Source organism: Adiantum capillus-veneris, chromosome 24 (assembly GCF_014529385.1).
Source record: "Adiantum capillus-veneris isolate H3 chromosome 24, ASM1452938v2, whole genome shotgun sequence".
In the NCBI taxonomy this organism is placed as follows: domain Eukaryota; kingdom Viridiplantae; phylum Streptophyta; class Polypodiopsida; order Polypodiales; family Pteridaceae; genus Adiantum; species Adiantum capillus-veneris.
Window position 1 is genome coordinate 98,857,000 of NC_140954.1, and position 19,479 is coordinate 98,876,478.

Below are 19,479 nucleotides of genomic sequence, written 5' to 3' on the forward strand. Positions count from 1 at the left end.
CTTGTATAAAAGGATGGCCTCAGTGCCAGTTGCATTCGGTTCTAAGGGAGAATCTGTGACTGTCTTGTACTTGACACACATTGTGTGAGTGCTAATATGTGACGACCCAGAGGTTGGGCCGTCGCGGAAACGTAGCTCTGATACCAAGTGTGACGATCCGGAGGTTGGGCTGTCAATGCGGAGAAGCGTGGTGGGCGCGTTTGCGGAGAAAAGGGCCCGGCTCGGACGAGACCGGCTCAGGTCAAGGTGCGTTTGTCTTCAAGGGGCCTGGCTCGGACGGGACCGGCTCAGGGGCTCGGCTCGGACGGGACCGGCTCGGGCGTAGTTTCGGTTGTCTTCCAAAGGGGCCCGGCTCGGACGGGACCGGCTCGGACGGAGTTGCCTTCAAGGAGGCCCGGCTCGGACGGGACCGGCTCGGACGTGGTTGCGTTCCGTGGGTCGGCGGCCGTGGTGCGTTTCGCGGGTCTTGCGTTCCGGGTCCCTAGCCCCACGTAGCCTCAGGTTCCCCCGCACTCACGGAGGGTCATAGCGTGTGCTGTGGGGAACTTTGCGCGGAGTCCCCACGGTGCACGAGTGCGTGGAGTGAAGCTAGCGTGTCTAGGTGGGGGGTCCCCTCCCGTGGCCGTTTTTTAGGGAGGCTCATACCCCTTATATAATAGTAAAGAAATATCGCAAGGGCCACCGGTTGAGGGGCCAATCTTCTCCGAAACTTGGTGGTCTCCCCAAGTGTGTGTGGGTCACTGCCTGTGACTCTTGTCCCAGGCCGGTTTACAGTTCCATTGTCGGGATACCTAAAACTTGAAGGGAACTATGTCTGACTCTACTCTCAATGCCACAGAAGTGCATATTGAAGAGGAGGAGGTGTCCGTTGATCCTGATGGTCTGGTTGCAGCAATCTTAGAACACAGGTACCAGATGAAGGTGTACCCATATCAAGAGACGGTATACCTGTAACATTCAGGAGTCATGCGAAGACAGAGCTTTGCAAATCTTAAGGAAACGCCAGAGATCATTCGCCACTTATCTTCTTTGACCCAGGCACACAGGCAAATTTCATCTCCCCGGAATTTGCACAGAAGCTAGCCGTAAAGCTGGAAGAAATGGGGCCTGCCTACTCAGCTTCTCTGGCAGCTCCAGGACTTAGAAGCACTCATGACTCCTCCTACTGGGAAGCTTCGGCTTCATATTCAGGGCTATGTGGGTCATGAAGAATTTTTCATAATGCATCTCGAAGGGTGTGATGTTCTCTTGGGCATGGTGTAGTTCTCTGACCACAAGGGTATTTTGGATACTCTCATTATGCAGGTTATTGTAGAGTCTAAGGGAAGGACAGTTATTTTGGAATGTAAAGCTCAAAGGCCAGTTAGTGCCTCTTGTATCGGTTTAGGCTGTTCTTAAATTAACCAAAAGTAATCTTTCTGCTCATTTGATCTTTGTGAAGGAAAAGGGAAGACAATAAATGTTCCAACTTGAGTAGTACAGATGAGAAGCAAAGTTAGCTTTGTTGGGATCAGTATGCTTTTTTCAAAAGCTTTACTGGATAAGTTGCCACCAGAACGTCCTGAGGATTATCCTATTGATCTCCTTCCTCATAATTATGCTTCGAATAAGCTTGCTTACAGAGTTATTACGGCCAGCAAGACAAAATCACGCAATAGGTTAATGAATGCTAGAAAAGGGCTTGATATGACCTAGCTCATTGCCCTTTTGCTCACCAATCTTGCTAGTTCAGAAGAAGGATGGATCTTGGAGAATGTGCATTGACTACAGGGTCTTAAACAAGATCACAATCAAGAACAAGTTTCCTATTCCAAGGATTGATGATATTTTGGATAGATTGCAGGGTTCTTTTATTTTCAGCATGATCAATTTGAAACGTGGATACCATCAGATAAGGTTCATCCAGCAGATGTGCCTAAGATAGCCTACAAGATAACTTTTGTCTTATACGAATTTCTGGTATGCAAGATGATGATCATGATATTCAAGCCACACAGACATATTCTTTGAGCAAAATGAAGTTTTAAAAATTGTATTTTGTACATGATTCGATCATCAAAAAATTGTATTTCGTACATGATTCGATTTGTACATGAAATGAAGATTTAAAAATTGCACTTTATCTGCAACTCTTTTCTCTTCATCATACGCTTCCCTTTATGCACAAAGAAAAAGTCCACCGGCAACATGTGTGATGACTCCTCGTGCATATCCATTCGACGCTGATGAAGAGTGTTTTCTTGTCAAAGAATGATAACTGTCACAACATTATCTACATCATCCAAGACCTCATTGTCCATCACATTATGCTCTCGGCTAGCAGATTCCTGGTCCATAGGCACAAGGACACTCTCAATGTAATGCTTCCTTTCATACCAGAATGACATAATCACAAGAAGTTTTGGACAAATTCTCACAATAATTCCCACATTGTGACTTACCTCAACATCATGAGCTTTTGTGAGGGAGGTACGATTTGGGGAAGGGGACCGCCAGCCCGATGGGGAGGCCGGGGGTCCCCTGCCCTCAATCGTACCTAGCTAGGTATGCGGTGTCTCTCGAGCAGAAGCTCATGATGTTATTCATTGTATGAAAAACAGTATGAAAAACACTGGAAAAGACTCCGTTTTCCTACATGAAAAATTTTCAAAATCTTCTTGTGAATGAAGGTCTGCAATGTAAACATGTACTTCACCACTAGTGTGTCCAAAGCTATGTGGCAGTGCACCTGTTCGACCTGCTTCATATACCACTGTTTGTGGAAGAGCTTTCTGATAGCATAATGACCACGTTCCGGCAGACTAGCATGGTCTTTGTCACCTTCACATCGAACATACCGAAAAGCTCCACAAAAATAGAGGTAGGCATAAAGATGAAATCTTAACAAGTTTTGTGGGGATGATGGCTCACAATGATCTCTGCACATCTAGTACAGCTTACTTTGAGTAGCCTGCAACACAAAAATATCTGGTACTGGCCACCCAGTCTATCCCACTCTACCTCTAGAAGGAGCTTCTCAATGTAGCCCTTTGTGTCAGCCTGGTCCACTGCAAGCTAATAGAAGTGGTCATAAAAGAACACCCCTTCCTCAGCAAGGCTACCCCCAGCTCTCCCTTCGAATTGTATACTGCCTGAATGGCGTACACTCATGACCCCAATAACGCACTCGACAGGTTGCCACACCTTGTAGGAAGAGGGATACACATAAGCAATACATAGATACATCACATTTGGACTCAGAGGTGGTAGCCCTGTGGCATGGCCTGGTGCCATGACAAGCTCATGGTGCATGTACACATGCTCCACAAGGACTTCTTTAACTGTTATTTTCCCTTACTGGATTTTGAAAGCCACAACTCTACCCTTCCATGACCACTTGAAGACGCTTTTTCCGTGCTTCCTCTTCCGTCAACGTGGCTGCATAAGTACCCAGGACCCTTTGCAAATAAGAACTTCTGTCCATCCACCATCACCAAGATAGATAGGCACGGTAATGGAGAAGACACAGGTTGCAGATCTACGAGGCCTCTCTGTAGTGGCCATAGAGCTTGCTAACATCTAGAAGTGATATGATGAGAAGCAGAGGCCATGGAGCTTGGGAATAGTGTTCAGGAATCTCTGGGTTAAGCAAGTTTTGGGAAAGAGAAGGTCGGGGAGAGCAAGTTTGGGGAAGGAGAAGTCAGGCAGCAGGGAGTAAGTGCAGTGTGACGTGGGGAGAGATTACCTGCACGGGAGATGCTTTTCTTTGAAAAAGGACATCCTACATTTAGCCGACTTCACAGAGGCCAAAACCGGACGGGCATTTTCAGTATCGAAATTTCCCTATTTCCTTAAGTTTATGGAAAATATCCAACATAACATTCGCCTCCACCCTATTGGACGCGCTCCATTTTCTCTCTCCTCTAAAAGGCCCTCCTTTTGACTTCAAGATAGCTCTAATGTGCCATGGTCCCACAACAGGCGATGGCAAGCTCCTGGTCCACTAGGGTGCTCTTGTCATCAAAATTGTGTTTTGATCATCAAAATTGCATTTTGATGAAATGCTTAGCTTTGCCAGGGACAAAGATTGCTAGAATTTATCAGTCAAGTCATATTTGTCCAAAAGAGAGCTGAAAGACCGAAGCTTCAGTGAGGCTTGATTCATGGTTTCAAAGTGTTGCTAAGCCAAGATGGAAGCTGGGAGTCTACACGAGCCTAGGGAATCATTCCAAAGCTAGGGGGCAATTTACAAAATCTCAATCAAAGGTTGTTAGTGCTTGAAATGGTTCATTAAGTTCAAAAAGCACCAAATAGCACCCAGAAGCACTCAAAAGCCCTTGGGCTGTGGATCGGAACAGGGAATATGTCCGGGCAAGGTGGCGGCATGGTCTAGCTTGGGGGGCAAGGCATGTGAAGGGGGCTAAATGGGGTGGAGTGTGGCCCAAGGCAGGGCCAAGGACCCAAACCCTAGGCGCCCCCCTTTTTCTCTCTCTAGATTGGGAGACCACCTCTCTCATCCACACCACCCACCCAATATAGAACTTGAGCCTCTAAATCAGGTTGAACACTTGCTTTGCCCTATTTTTGGCTCCAAGGATAGGATTCGAACCCTAATCTGGCCCAGAGTGGGCCGCAAGGCACCCCCATGCTCCCCAAAGCCTATAAAAGCATTCCCGTGGCCTCAGTTTCAGGGTGGTGGGTTGCAAGTACATACATAAGGCTGAATTTCATAGCTGCATACCTCTTGAGCCAACAAGTGAGAGTGCTCCAGGACTCTCAAGGCTGCACTTAGGTCTTCTCTAGGGCTCTCAAGCTAACCCTAAGGACTTGATGGAGTCACACTCTCTCTCTCTCTCTCTCTAGGTATCTTGACTCTCCCCGTCCTATCCCTATCACCTATGTATGACAACGGGGCTTGGGAGGGCGAGTTAGTCTTCTTCTTCTCTTCATGCACATGCAACCAAGTATTCCAAGTGCAAACACAAAGTGGCCAAATCTTCCAACACCTTGCAAAGAGGGATGTGTAATCAAGGTTATCAATACAAGTTCCTTTAGAGGGGGGTCCGCCTCATATATCGGGCCCTCAATATTGTGTCCTTGTCTTTGTTTTTGCTTGTTCTCTCCCTCTGTTATTTATGTTGCTAAGCTGGCAATTAGATTCCGCTTAAATTGTGGAATTTATGTGCAAACTAGTTTCATTGGCATCAGAGCTCAAGGTTCTCTCTTCTTTCTGAAGGAGAGGGTGATCTACCACACAATGGCAAGAAGTGTTTGCTCGTAACTTAGCCTAAGGGTAGAAAGGAGTTATTATCTGTCTCCGCGGCGTAGAGAGATTGAGGGGAGCTGTTGACTTAATAGTGCACTCCTATGGGAGGTACCTTTGGTTTAAGCACTATTTTTGAGAAATAAGATAAGCCTCGTAGCTCTTATTGTCAATTGGTTTTGGCAGTGTTACCCTCCTAATCTAGCCTAAGTTGCTGATTTAACCACTGCAAAGGCCATAAGTATGTTGTTTGGGATAAACAACATGGGAGAGCCGTCATCGTCCTAGCAAAACTTTCAATTTCCATGATGATGGGGGAAGTGTACAAGGCATGCTAGCACTAAGGCTAGTTCTTGCAAAGTTACAAGAAGAACAAGCTAATCCTCATCTTAAGCCCTCAATCAACAACTTGTTGATGACGGAGGACTTGATGTTGACAAGTGCTCAAAGATCTCCTTTTAGTGTGCAGCCTATACACACAGAAGCTAAGGGAGAAGTTCTGATGGAGCATGGATCCATGCCAGATGATGGTGCTCCAAAGAAGCCTCGTCAACATCATGATAACCGTAAAGGCAAGGCTCTCGAGGAGGGTGAAATACCCAAGGATGCTCATGATGCATCTCCTACTCACGGTAGGAGGAGGAACCGCACCAAGGAGAGACAAGAGGAGAAGAAAAGACTCTAGCAATGATTCTTCGTCTTCCAAAAGTGGCCTAAGCTCACATGGACGGTTCTCCAAGAAGAAGAGAAAATCACCTTCTTCCCCTTCTAATCCTTCTTCATCCCTTGTGGATGATGAATGCTCTTCAAGCAAAGCTTCTTTGTCTCAAAAAGAGAGGTACCCAAGGCGAAAGCAACATGCCTGGAAGAGATCAAAGAGAGGGACCCAAGGCGAAAGCAACATGCCTGGAAGAGATCAAAGAGAGGTACCCAAGGCGAAAGCAACATGCCTGGAAGCTCAAAGAAGCTGCAAAAGTTCAAGGGATGTGGGAAGAGCATCTTGTTCCAAACCTATAATGGTTTATATGGGAACGTAGACAATTTTCTCCCTTTCATACAACAGTTTGACGCTGCTTTTGGAGGAAAAGGCTTGACTGAATCCTCTAAGCTTCGTAACATCACGATTGCATCTCACGAAGTCGGCTCAGCATTGGTGGTCTAGTCTCCGTGCTCAAAGAGAAGCTCCAAAGACTTGGAGGGCATGCAGAATTGCCATCATGAAGAAATTTCTTCATGATGATGCGAAGGACAATGTACTCGCGGTTTGGCAAAGCATTAAATTTCATGAAGGTGAGTCCTTCCAGAGCTACATAGAGAAGTTTTGGGACACATGTCTCAAAGCTACAGTCTATAGAAGCATCAGCTTCATAGAGAAGAAGCAACAGTTTTATGCCGGTTTATCCGAGGACATATCCGAGGACATGCGCACTTATGTGCAGGCACTCCGGCCTAAGACTATTGCTGCAGTGATCCACTATGCAAGAGAAGATCTCAAGATCTTCAAAATGAAGAATCCTCCTAAGGGAGATAGGGGAAACGGTAGCCTGAACGCAAAGTCAAGTGGGAAGAAACAAGTTACTTAAAAGACCAAACAAGGGAGCAACCGTCTCTCACCTGAAGAGATGGCGCGCTACCAAAGAGAGAATCGTTGCTTCTAATGTGGAACAATTGGCCATGCCTATCGTGAATGTCCACAACACGATGCACGATGCAAGCCTCTCAAGGTAAGCAATGTTATAGCTACTCCTCATGATGATTCTCCATCTGCTAGTCAAATATGCTATGTGTGGGATAAAATCCAGGATCAAAATGATTTAGTTTTAATGGATCCATGTTCAACACATAAGATATTTTGAGGAAGCTAGCAGAGAAGCTGGGAATAAAGGCAGGAGAGATGGGACCTCCTCTAGAAGCACAAGGCACATTCAAGGGACAAGAAGTGCCGGTCACACCACTGATTGGCAAGCTCTGAGTTCATGCGCAAAGTTATGTTGAATAAAGGAATTTTATGTCGCTCCTCTTTTGTCTCAAGATGTCATCTTAGGCACCCCTATGTTTCATAGAAAATCCACTAGGCTTATTTATCTTGAAAGACTTATCACTCTTTCTCACAAAGGCAAAGATGTTCTTATCCGCACTCAAAAGAAAGGGGACACCATACCCTTAGTTAATCATGTAGTTTTTCATAAATCAATGAAATCATCAATTTACTCGTGTAAGAGATCGCATGTCTACGTCTAATGATGCTAGTGAATCTCTTTCAAAGTTAGATACTACTCTTAAGTCTTTCTTAGACGAGCATGCACATTGGAAACCATACAGTTGACCTTCTACCCTCAAGAGGTGTAGATGACCATCTAATAGACTTGGTTCCAGGCACGTCCCCACCTAACAGACCACAATATATGGTCTCTCTAGCTCAACAAGAAGATATAATGGCTCAAGTTAATGAACTTCTAGAAAAGGGCACGATTCAACCTAGCTCTTCACCATTCTGTTCCCTTGTGCTACTAGTGCAAAAGAAGGATGGCTTATACCGCATGTGTGTGGAGTATCGTGCACTAAACAAGAGCACTATAAAGAACAGATTTCCGGTCTCAAAAGGATTGAAGGCATCTTTTTGATAGGTCAAGGATCGTCCTATTACAGTAGGATTGACTTAAAGAGTGGCTATCAGCAGATAAGGATAGACCCTGAAGATATCCGTAAGACGGCCTTCAGGACCAATTATGGAATATATAAGTTCCTAATTATGCCATTTGGTCTAATAGAGAGATTGCTTGGGTAAATTCTTTGAAAATCATAAAGAAGGATGGGTCTTGAGAGTTGATAAGGAGGATATCATCAAAGTATCTATAAGGTATGCCAAGTTTTAATAAGACAAGAGAAGGTGCATGTAGGGTTAATCTTTTGCTCAAAAAATCAAATTCTAATGAGTGAAGGTATAAGTTGCACCAGAGTGAAAACTTGCTCATGCTCGCATGCACAACCCTAATCACATAAATATCATCCGAGGACACGATCAACCTGTAGGTGCATGGAGGCAATCTCGTTAGCTTGTCAGCCTGAGACCGACCTACACATACGCACTCTTGTAATGTGCATCAAACATCCTATCTCTACTCTTGGTGGGACTTGGATTCTTACTGTTTTTTGTCATCTTACCTCTAGATTGTGCATGGAGAGTGTAACATTTAATGGCCTAATAACTTATGTGTAGCGGAAATTAGCATGAACATAGTGGGCATTTCATTAGAATAGATTCCTAATGAGAATTACAAGAGTGCTTGGGTGGAGAGAGCAACAAAAAGCATAACACCTAGTTAGATATCATCAACAATACTTTCAAAAGAGAGAGAAATTAAGCTATTGACAACAGTTGAGGACCGGATTTTCATGGAGCCGGTCCCCCCTCCAAAAGGCTTTGTATTATGGTTTCTCCCATCAAGAGAGACATTGTACAATACAATTCTTTGTGTTCCTTCAAGACTGGCTAGTGCAATGAAGATGAAAGCTTCATGCACTAAGCAAAACACTTAGCAAACACAACTTTGATTATCCCCGTTCTCAGACCCAAGACCTCACACACCTTCGAAGATGGTGAGAGCTAGCAGGGTATGAGAGTAGATTGAGAGGAAGAAGGAGTATCTTACGAGAAAGATGTACATCTCCTCACATAATCACTCATATTAGCTTAGCTTAGTAATTAGCTTAGTAGAGGAGATGAGCATGCATTGAAGCTTGGCTCTTGGTTGGATTTGCATCCACATGCCAAGAGTATGTCGATGTAGGCTTCTATCTCACAAGCTTGGAGTAGGTGATGAGCTCTCCATTAAAGCTTGGGAAAAGATAGTCTTCTCTTTCTTCACACATGAGATTGTGTGAGTGTGTGTGATAATGCCTTGCAAAAATCAGCCCCCTCTCTCTCTTGGGCGAGCCCCCTTGCTATTTGCTCTTGCAGGCTCCCTATTGGACAATGCCAAGCTCAGCGTGAATTAAATCCCCATTGGACCTTTCCCCATTCTGACCAATAGAAATTAAGTAGCCCATTGGGCTGCTCAATTCCTATTGGACCCCTTCTCAGGCTGTCCAATAATCATCCAGAAGACTTAATTTTCATTGGTTCTTTTTATTAAGTGTTTTAAAATTAATTAGGCTAAATTTACTCTAGCCTAATTCTCATCGGTCCACTTCAAGGGTCATCCAATAGAAATTGAGCACATTTTGGGAGCAGCTAGCTTAGGCATCTGAAATGTGTCCTTCATTCCCTTTGTGTAAAGGGGGCTTGTGTGTGTGTGTGTGTGTGGCTTTCTCTCTCATCCCCTACCTTTAGGGCTCGCCCCCTCATGTGTAGGGATGTGTGTTGACTTTGGAGAGCACACAAATCACCCAATTCATCCTAAGCTTTAACCCTTTGGACACAACCTTTGAATTTTGGAACCTTAGCATTTTGGAAGTCTTAATTGGCTGAACCTTAGGGTCTTTTAAGCCCATTGTTGCACATGGCTCTTTTGCAGATGGCCCCCTCTTTGGATCCCTATTTTCCCTCCTTTGGATCCCTACTGTGGCCGGTCTGCTAGCTTAACCAATATTCTAGCTTTTTCTCCATTGGCACTTTCCCATATTAAATGATCAGTTTAACATGAGAAAATCATTTAGGAGAATTGGATATTGATTATTATGACATTACCTCTCTCTTGAAATCATAGTCGTCCTCGACTATGGTGTAGAGAAGATAAAGCATATTCATACGTCCTTCTCTTAGTGAGTAGAGGATCCCTATGTTACCCTACGACATCATTGCACAATGGATGACTAGTCCATTTGGCGCTTGAGAGCCTGAGGCTGCTGCAAGCATGTCTGCACATTAGTCCTATCAGTCTTCCATAGTAGAGTGACAAGCTCTACTTGGTGTTTGGGAGACGTCGTCTCCGCAAACTTGATCTAAGCATGCATACTACTTCATTTTTGTGCACAATAAAGAAAAAGAGTCTTATAAGACAAAAAAAACTTTGTTCGTTTTTAACATTTTGTACATTTGCTTACTCTTGGGAAGCATTGTAAGCATTGACAAGGTTTAGGTTATCCTTTAATTGTATGCCTTGCATCCATCTAGCATCTTCAAAAGGATAATTCTTAAACTTAATAAGATATCGTCGGATAGTCTTACCGCCTCTTAATACCTTGTCTTCATGTCGGAGAATGGACTCGGGCTGCAGCACCTCCTCTTGGTCCTCGATCTCTGGTGGGTCTTCAATAGTTGGTTCTTGAGGTGGCTCTCCTTTGTAAGGCTTTAATAGGCTCACATGGAAAGCATTGTGTATGAGCCAATGATTGGGAAACTTGAGTTGATAGGCCATCTCATTGATTGGCCTAAGAATCTGGAAGGGACCATAGTACCTTTTTGCTAGTTTAGCATAGTACTTTTGGTGGCCCGTAGGATTCTTGCCCGTCGTGTGCCTTACTCGAGCCTTGGGAAACTTTAACAAGACCCAATCGTTTTCTTTAAAGGCTTGGGCTCTTCTGTGCTTGTCAGCAGCAGCCTTTTGCCTTCGCTGTGAGATAGAGATAGCATCCTTAATCTTTTGAAAAGATTCTTGTAGGTCTCGGCTATACTCATCTGCAGCGAAGATCTTCCCATGTACCTTAAGTAGCAAGGGACTTTTTGATCTTCCCTCAATTACCTCGAAAGGTGCTTTTCCCGTGGAAGTATATACAGTGTTATTGTAAGCATACTCCACTAAGGGTAAGTACTTCTCACATTGGGATCTTTGATCTACTTCCGTTACATAGGCTTTTAGTAGATCGAGAATGGTTAGGTTAGCTATTTCACTTTGGCCATCCGTTTGTGGATGATAGGTCGAAGAGAAGTTTAGCCTTGTCCCTAAATTCTCAAAGAGACCCTTCAAGAAATTACTGGTCATTCTAGGATCTCTATCCGACACTATGGACATTGGCAAGCCATGGTACTTGAAAATTTGTGAAATGAAGAGGGTTGCCATTTGATGGGCTTTGATAGTCTTTTTGACAGGTATAAAATGAGCTTGTTTACTGAACCTATCTACTATCGTCCATATTCCCGTATTCCCATGGATAGACTTAGGCAATCCAAAGATAAAATCCATGGATATGCTCTCCCATGGTGAATTAGGGATTGGCAAGTGTTGAAGCAATCCAAGTTGCTTCCCTCTATCAAATTTTGTCTTTTGGCATACCACACATTTAGAAACATACTCTTGTATGTTCACTTTCATGGTAGGCCAATAGAAATATGTTTCAATTCCCTTTAAGGTAAACTGAATCCCTCTATGCCCCGCATAAGGTGGAGCATGAGATTCATACATTACTTTCTCACGTAGTGAGTTAGTAACGCATAGTCTATTGCCATAGAGAAGATAACCATCTTGTAAAGTGAATGGTTCTTCTTTCTTCCCTAATGCAAGGGCTGAAATTACATCTCTAAAATCGATATCAATAGTGTACTCATCTATCATTGAAGATAGATCATTGTGAGTTGCTATGGAAACCGCATTCACTCTCGGCCGTCTTGAGAGTGCATCAGCTACTTGATTATGCTTGCCAGCAATGTGAGCAATATGAAAATGAAATTGCGAAAGGAAATTTGCCCACCTCATTTGTTTGTCGGAGAGCTTGGTCTGCGTCATGAAGTACTTAGGACTTTGGTGATCCGTTCGCAGAATGAAAGGAGTCCCCAATAAATAGTGCTTCCATGAGTCTAAGGCATGTAGAACTGCAAGGAGTTCCTTTTCATATATGCCTAGAGCTTGCTCAACAGGGTCGAGCCTTCGACTCTCATAGCCTATGGCGTGCCCTTCTTGGAGCAAAACAGCTCCAAGGCAATCACCACAAGCATCACATTGGACTTCAAATGGTTTTGAAAGATCCGGTAGTGTAAGCACAGGTTGAGAGATAAAGCTTTTCGAAGGCATTGTTCTCCTTAGCAGACCATGTATACCTAACACTTTTCTTTGTTAGGTCATGTAATGGTCCCGCAATTTGTGAGAACTTTTCTATGAAGCGTCTATAGTATGCACACATACCTATAAAGCTTCTTAGTTCATGAAGATTCCTTGGTTTAGGCCATCCTTTTATTACCTCTAACTTTGATGGATCCATTTGGATGCCATCTTGAGAGATAATGTGACCTAAATACTGAATCTCTTGCAAGAAAATTTCACTTTTCTTTCGATTAACATAAAGTTTATTCTCTCTCAAAACTTGAAATATTACCTGGAGGTGTTGCTTGTGTTCGTCTAATGAATTAGAGTAGATGATAATATCATCACAGAACACTCCAGTGAAGGTTCGATGAGGCCTGAACAGCTTCTCCATCAAGCGGTTGAATGTGGCTGGTGCATTGGTCAAGCCAAAAGGCATGACAATGTATTCGTAAAGACCAAAGGTGGTGCGAAATGCGGTCTTTACAATGTCTTGATGAACTATCCTTATTTGATGATAGCCACTTTTTAGGTCAATCCTACTGAAGTAGGTCGATCCTTGTAGCTTATCAAATAGGTCTTCTACCCGTGGAACGGGAAACCTATTTTTGATAGTGATCCTATTTAGTGCTCTATAGTCGACACACATACGATATGTGTCGTCTTTCTTTTGCACTAATAGCACGGGTGAGCAAAATGGAGATGAGCTAGGCCTAACCATGCCCTTCTCAACTAACTCATGCACTTGCCGCATAATCTCCTCTTGTTGAGCTTGAGAAACTCTATAAGGAGGTTTGTTAGGCGGTGAACTTCCTCGAAGAAGTTCAATTGCATGGTCATCATTACCTCGTTTAGGAGGTAGCTCACAAGCTTAAGGGATGTCGTCAATAAAAACATCTTGAAACCCCTTGAGAAAATTGGATAACTCTAATTCTTTTTGGTTGCTTTTATTTTCTTTTGCTAAAGCATTAGGTTCATTTTGAGAATCTTTAACAAAAATCATGTACACGGAAATAGAGCTCTTTATTGACTTGTTGAAAGCTGATGTATGTACAATGACGATAGTGTTACCCATTTCCTTAGCATCTATATACATGTCTTTTTCCTTGAACTTAAAGGAGATTCTCCTTTCAGGAAATTTAACATCGGCAGCCAAGCGATCAAACCATGGTGCCCCTAGGATTACATCCTTATGCTTGAGAGGAGAGATAAAGAAGTCCTCTTTGTCCACATAGCCTTGGACATGAAGCCTCAATTTCCCGATTAAGGGAGTGACTGAAGCTTCTTGCCCCTTGAAGGCACTGTCTGCGGGTAGGACATCTCCCATCTAATAGGATTGTATGCCTAGCTTGGTGGCCAACTCTATAGATATAAAATTGTGAGTAGAACCAGGGTCAGAACCAGGGTCAAAGAGAATAAAAGCATCATGTTCTCTTACCTTTCCCCAAGAATGGCATAGAGGAGATACTTTGTGATGAGTTTGGTGAGTCTCCTCCTCTTGGATTTCAACCAAGGAAGCTCTAGGAGGATCTTGGCGGTTGTTCTTTTGGGGACAAGCGCGGTATGCATGCCCTTGTTCGCCGCACTTGAAACACCGGTTATCCTTGCGATAACGCTCAAGCTCTTCAGGAGAGAGTTTGTTCTTACCTTTGTAAACTCCCTTCTCTTTAGCTTTGTTGGAGTTGCCCTTAGGAGACTTTTGGACATTGTCCTTCCCCTTAGGCTCATTGGAACCCTTGTTTTCCGGGGGCTTATTATTTCTTTTAGCCCCTGTTTGGAAATTGATTTGAGAGGCCACCATAGTATGGTGTATTACCGCCGATATGGTACGTGGCCTTTGGGAGTTGACATACTCCACCATTTCTTCGGTTAAGCCCGCACAAAATTGTTGCTTTTGCTCTCCAAAATCCAACTTTTTAAAGACAGTGGCTTTGAGTTGTAGGTCCCAAAACTTGTCTACATATTTGTGGATGGATTCATTGGGAGAGAGCTTTAAGCTTCGCCATTCAGTGAGTACTTTGTCTTTGGCATCGGTGGCCAAAAACTGCTTCATAATGGAAGATCTTAAAGCTTTCCATGTTCGTGGAGCTTCACCGTTGGCTCGTAGGCTAGACCACCATTGTCTGGCGGACTTTTGAAAGTGCATAGCTACATGGCGTAGCTTAGAGGACTCCGTGAAGCCCTCATCTCCAAACGCCGCATCGAATTGCTGGATAAAGGCCAAGACTTTGCTCGTAGCACCAAAGGTGCCATCATAGGTAAGGAAAGAGATGCTCTTCCCTCCCTCTTTGAATTTCTTCAGCTTGGACGACCTCTTCCATGTGGCATAGGATTTCCTATGGCCTCTTATTTTTTATGGTTCAAAGGTTGCACCATCACTTTCTTCAGAAGGTGAAGAATTTGAAGAAGGTGGAGAAGAGAGTGACCTCTTTCTCGCCTTTTTCTTGTCTTGATCTTCGTCGTCTTCACCATAGCTTTCATAAGAGGAAGAGGATGAAGAAGATGGAGAAGAGGGTGTCCTCTTTCTCGTCTTTTTCTTCTCTTGCTTTTTATCATCCCTCTTTGAATTATGGCGTGGAGAAGAGTGTGATGGTCTTCTCCGCTTTGGTGGTGATGGAGAGCGTTTAGCCCGCCATCTTCGTGGAGCCATCTCCGCCGAGGTGGCAGGAGACTCACTTCTTTCTCGTTCATTCGGTGGAGGCTCTTGAGTTCTCCTTTGGGAAGGAGATACATCATCAAGAAGTAAATTCTTGAGCCCTTCATATGGATTCTCTTCTTCTTCCTGAATCGGAGAGAGACCTCTTTTGGTAGTCTCACAAGGAGGCTTCCTAGGTATTCTCTCGTCATGGTGATGAGCTTGGAGAATCCCGTGAGCACGCAGCTGCCGTTGCACTTCACTTTGGAGAGATGGATTGCCCATGGCTTGTTGAAGCCTAGAAACAAGATAGTTAACAAGCATTGAAGCATCATTAGTAGCTTGCTCATGAGCAAAATCAAAGTTATCAACATTAATTTCACTCTCTTTACTATTGTCAGCCATTCTAACAACTTTTAGGTGTAAACTTTTTAGGTGTAATTTGGCACTTCAAGCCCTAGTTGCTACTCCTCTTTACCCCTTTAGAAAAAGCACTCAAGCTACTGTACCTGCGGCTCGAATACCATTAATTGCAAGGAATAGAAGAGAGGGTCTTTCGACACCAAAACAGCACCGGCTCCTGTCAAGCTTCTAATAGCTCAATAGTGGTTAAGCCGTAGGCAAGCCCCGTAGGACTCCACTATTAAGACCATAGCTCTCGACGGTGATGCCCCGTTAACTGCACAAAGGCAGGCGCACTGCAAGGCTGAAAAATCCCTATTCTACTTACTCACAGGCAATTAATAATACCAACCATTTATAGCTAGCTTGAGGACCTCCCTTCTTGAGGAAGAAAAGAGAAACCTTGTGCTCTGATACCAATGTAACATTTAATGGCCTAATAACTTATGTGTAGCGGAAATTAGCATGAACATAGTGGGCGTTTCATTAGAATAGATTCCTAATGAGAATTACAAGAGTGCTTGGGTGGAGAGAGCAACAAAAAGCATAACACCTAGTTAGATATCATCAACAATACTTTCAAAAGAGAGAGAAATTAAGCTATTGACAACAGTTGAGGACCGGATTTTCATGGAGCCGGTCCCCCCTCCAAAAGGCTTTGTATTATGGTTTCTCCCATCAAGAGAGACATTGTACAATACAATTCTTTGTGTTCCTTCAAGACTGGCTAGTGCAATGAAGATGAAAGCTTCATGCACTAAGCAAAACACTTAGCAAACACAACTTTGATTATCCCCGTTCTCAGACTCAAGACCTCACACACCTTCGAAGATGGTGAGAGCTAGCAGGGTATGAGAGTAGATTGAGAGGAAGAAGGAGTATCTTACGAGAAAGATGTACATCTCCTCACATAATCACTCATATTAGCTTAGCTTAGTAATTAGCTTGGTAGAGGAGATGAGCATGCATTGAAGCTTGGCTCTTGGTTGGATTTGCATCCACATGCCAAGAGTATGTCGATGTAGGCTTCTATCTCACAAGCTTGGAGTAGGTGATGAGCTCTCCATTAAAGCTTGGGAAGAGATAGTCTTCTCTTTCTTCACACATGAGATTGTGTGAGTGTGTGTGATAATGCCTTGCAAAAATCAGCCCCCTCTCTCTCTCTTGGGCGAGCCCCCTTGCTATTTGCTCTTGCAGGCTCCCTATTGGACAATGCCAAGCTCAGCGTGAATTAAATCCCCATTGGACCTTTCCCCATTCTGACCAATAGGAATTAAGTAGCCCATTGGGCTGCTCAATTCCTATTGGACCCCTTCTCAGGCTGTCCAATAATCATCCAGGAGACTTAATTTTCATTGGTTCTTTTTATTAAGTGTTTTAAAATTAATTAGGCTAAATTTACTCTAGCCTAATTCTCATCTGTCCACTTCAAGGGTCATCCAATAGGAATTGAGCACATTTTAGGAGCAACTAGCTTAGGCATCTGACATGTGTCCTTCATTCCCTTTGTGTAAAGGGGGCTTGTGTGTGTGTGTGTGGCTTTCTCTCTCATCCCCTACCTTTAGGGCTCGCCCCCTCATGTGTAGGGATGTGTGTTGACTTTGGAGAGCACACAAACCACCCAATTCATCCTAAGCTTTAACCCTTTGGACACAACCTTTGAATTTTGGAACCTTAGAATTTTGGAAGTCTTAATGGGCTGAACCTTAGGGTCTTTTAAGCCCATTGTTGCACATGGCTCTTTTGCAGATGGCCCCCCCTTTGGATCCCTATTTTCCCTCCTTTGGATCCCTACTGTGGCCGGTCTGCTAGCTTAACCAATATTCTAGCTTTTTCTCCCCTGGCACTTCCCCATATTAAATGATCAGTTTAACATGAGAAAATCATTTAGGAGAATTAGATATTGATTATTATGACACAGAGTGCTTGTTTCATGTAGGATTAAGGTGCTAGCATGCGACTAGGATACACAAACTTGCATTCTCTTCACTTTCTTTTCATGCATATGATACTCAAAGGAGGGTCATACTTACGTTTTCCCTTAAGTTTGATGCTCAAGTACCTTGCATTAGTGGCTAAATGGTGATATTGCTTCAGCTTTGTTCCACCCATAACTACTTCCTTATTGTTTATTAGTGTAATCAAGCTTAAGTTTGAGCCTTTCTTGCTCCTTGTTGCTTCTTGTGACACATCACGTGACTAGGGCTACTATTACGAGCACAAGTTTGAGGTTTCTCATTTGCCACGTGACACATGGGATGACTAGGGCAACTATTGCAACCATGCGTTTGAGGTTTCTCATTTGCGAGAATAACTTTTTAAATTTACAACTTCATGTCATAGGATGCATGAACTTAGGTTTTCTCATCACTTGTTTCTCATGTGTTATATACTAAGAGGAGGATCATAAGTTTGATTTTGAGATGCAATTTTAGTGTTTTTTTGTCATATATCATCAACGCTGTGTACATGAATTGTTGTCCCATGTATAGGAATGAGACACTTTGACATCTACCATTTCCTAATTGTCAAAATAAATCCAAGCCTCACATGTTTAACCTAAACTAGAAAATGGGCATGAGTCCTTAACGTTGTTCAGCACACCGCAAGTTATTTCCAGAGTGATTAGTCCATGGTTTTGCACATCTAGCTTTAGCACACAATTATACGGTTAGATTTGTGTAATTGGGGCACTATTGGAAGGAGCATGGATTTGTGGTTGTTCTTATGCAAGAAAACTTCGAGATTAGCACACTTCCATTACATTGTATCAAAGCAATGTATCTTATATTTTGTCAAGCATGGCAAAGTTTCTTGATGGCATGTTCAAGAGATGTTTGGAATTGAGAGGATCTCATAGGAGTGGGGTGTTACACAACACCGTAATTAAAAATGAGAAACAAAAACTCATTTAATAAGGTCTGTTTGTTATTAGTATATCCTTTATACATTCTGTTGACCGATGTACCAAATTTTTTAAAACTCAAGGCAATTTAAAGAAGAATGTTGAAATTCATGGATCTCAAATGAGGTTGATTTAACATTAAGATAACATTAAAAGAACAAGATGTTTGCAAAATAGCACTTGCAATCTAAATATAGTTTACGAGCTCCATGGAGAATACATTCCATAAGGGATGTCAAGTTTATTACATTCTCCCAAGAGGATTTCATTGACTGTAAGGGGGTGAGGGTGAAGGCTCGAGCAACAGTACTGTAGCAGATGCAGCTTTCTTTTATTGGCTTTGCACAAAAGTCAAACTGTGAACTTGAATACATGGTCAAGGGGCTCAATCAATACGTCGTATGTCAATCACAAACTTTCAATTATTGCATTCTATGAGCTGCTGTAAAGCTAACAAAAGGGAAGGGAAAGATCCCCCTGACATTTGATCCATAAATTCTATGGCATTCCTCAAGCTACACTTTACACTTCGCCCTCAAATATCAAGGTACTTTTTTTTAGCCTCTTTTGTCCCATGCTAGACATGCGAATAATATGAACCTTTTGATGGTGATGTGGAAAGCATAACTCAAAAATGTGCCAAGTCCTTTTGATTTTACCAGCAATTCAAAATCACACCTTAAACATTGAACAAAATAATCAAGGAAGTCCAAAGCATATTTGCAAGTCAGTTTCCAAGATGTTGTGTTCTCCTCAAAGCTAAATGATCAATAGTCTTATACTTTTGTGCTTGGTGGGGCTAATTTCATACAATCATACTGATTTCTATGACAAATTTCAACAAGAAGAAAAGCTTCAAAATTTGAAGTAGAAGTAGTAATTACATTGAAGAAAAAGAGATTCAAATGTCTTGTTTCATTCAAAAAGCATAATAATATAGTAGATAGTCATTAAGAGATTTCTATTTGTAATAAGACAAATTTTCTACAACATCTATTTGTAATAAGACAAAATTGAATACATCTATCACATCATGTTTAGTTTGAATACATTAAGCATACAAACATTACTTGAAACCTAAAGGTTTAAAGCCTAAAGGCCCCTTTTTAAGAGTGTGTAGCCTAGGTTTTGGTATTTTGTCTGCTTGGCATGACAATGTGCAACTTTATGGTGACTAGGATATGCAAGGAAAGTTAGAATTTGACCACTAGCCTCACGTCTTTGCTAGCATGTGTAGCTTTATCGTGATTAATTTGACCACTGTGTAGCTTTATGGTGATTAATATGTACAAGTAAGGTTTGAGCTTGACCACTAGCATCTAAACCTCACTTGCAG

The 19,479-nt window shown here is 42.8% G+C and overlaps 1 long non-coding RNA gene across 3 annotated transcripts; it reads right to left on the reverse strand.

Annotated features, from left to right (window-relative positions):
* Positions 1-709: 709 nt before the first annotated feature.
* On the reverse strand, positions 710-3,774 carry LOC147426840 (uncharacterized). 3 transcript variants are annotated; one of them, XR_015186179.1, is made up of 2 exons: positions 2,442-3,774; positions 710-2,327 (listed from the first exon to the last, which is right to left on the reverse strand). It is a non-coding gene; the product is annotated as an uncharacterized LOC147426840 (long non-coding RNA). The 3 variants fall into 3 exon arrangements; XR_015186178.1 differs by having other exon boundaries at positions 2,729-3,764; XR_015186180.1 differs by lacking the exon at positions 710-2,327 and having other exon boundaries at positions 2,348-2,631; positions 2,729-3,774.
* Between the last annotated feature and the right edge of the window lie 15,705 nt (positions 3,775-19,479).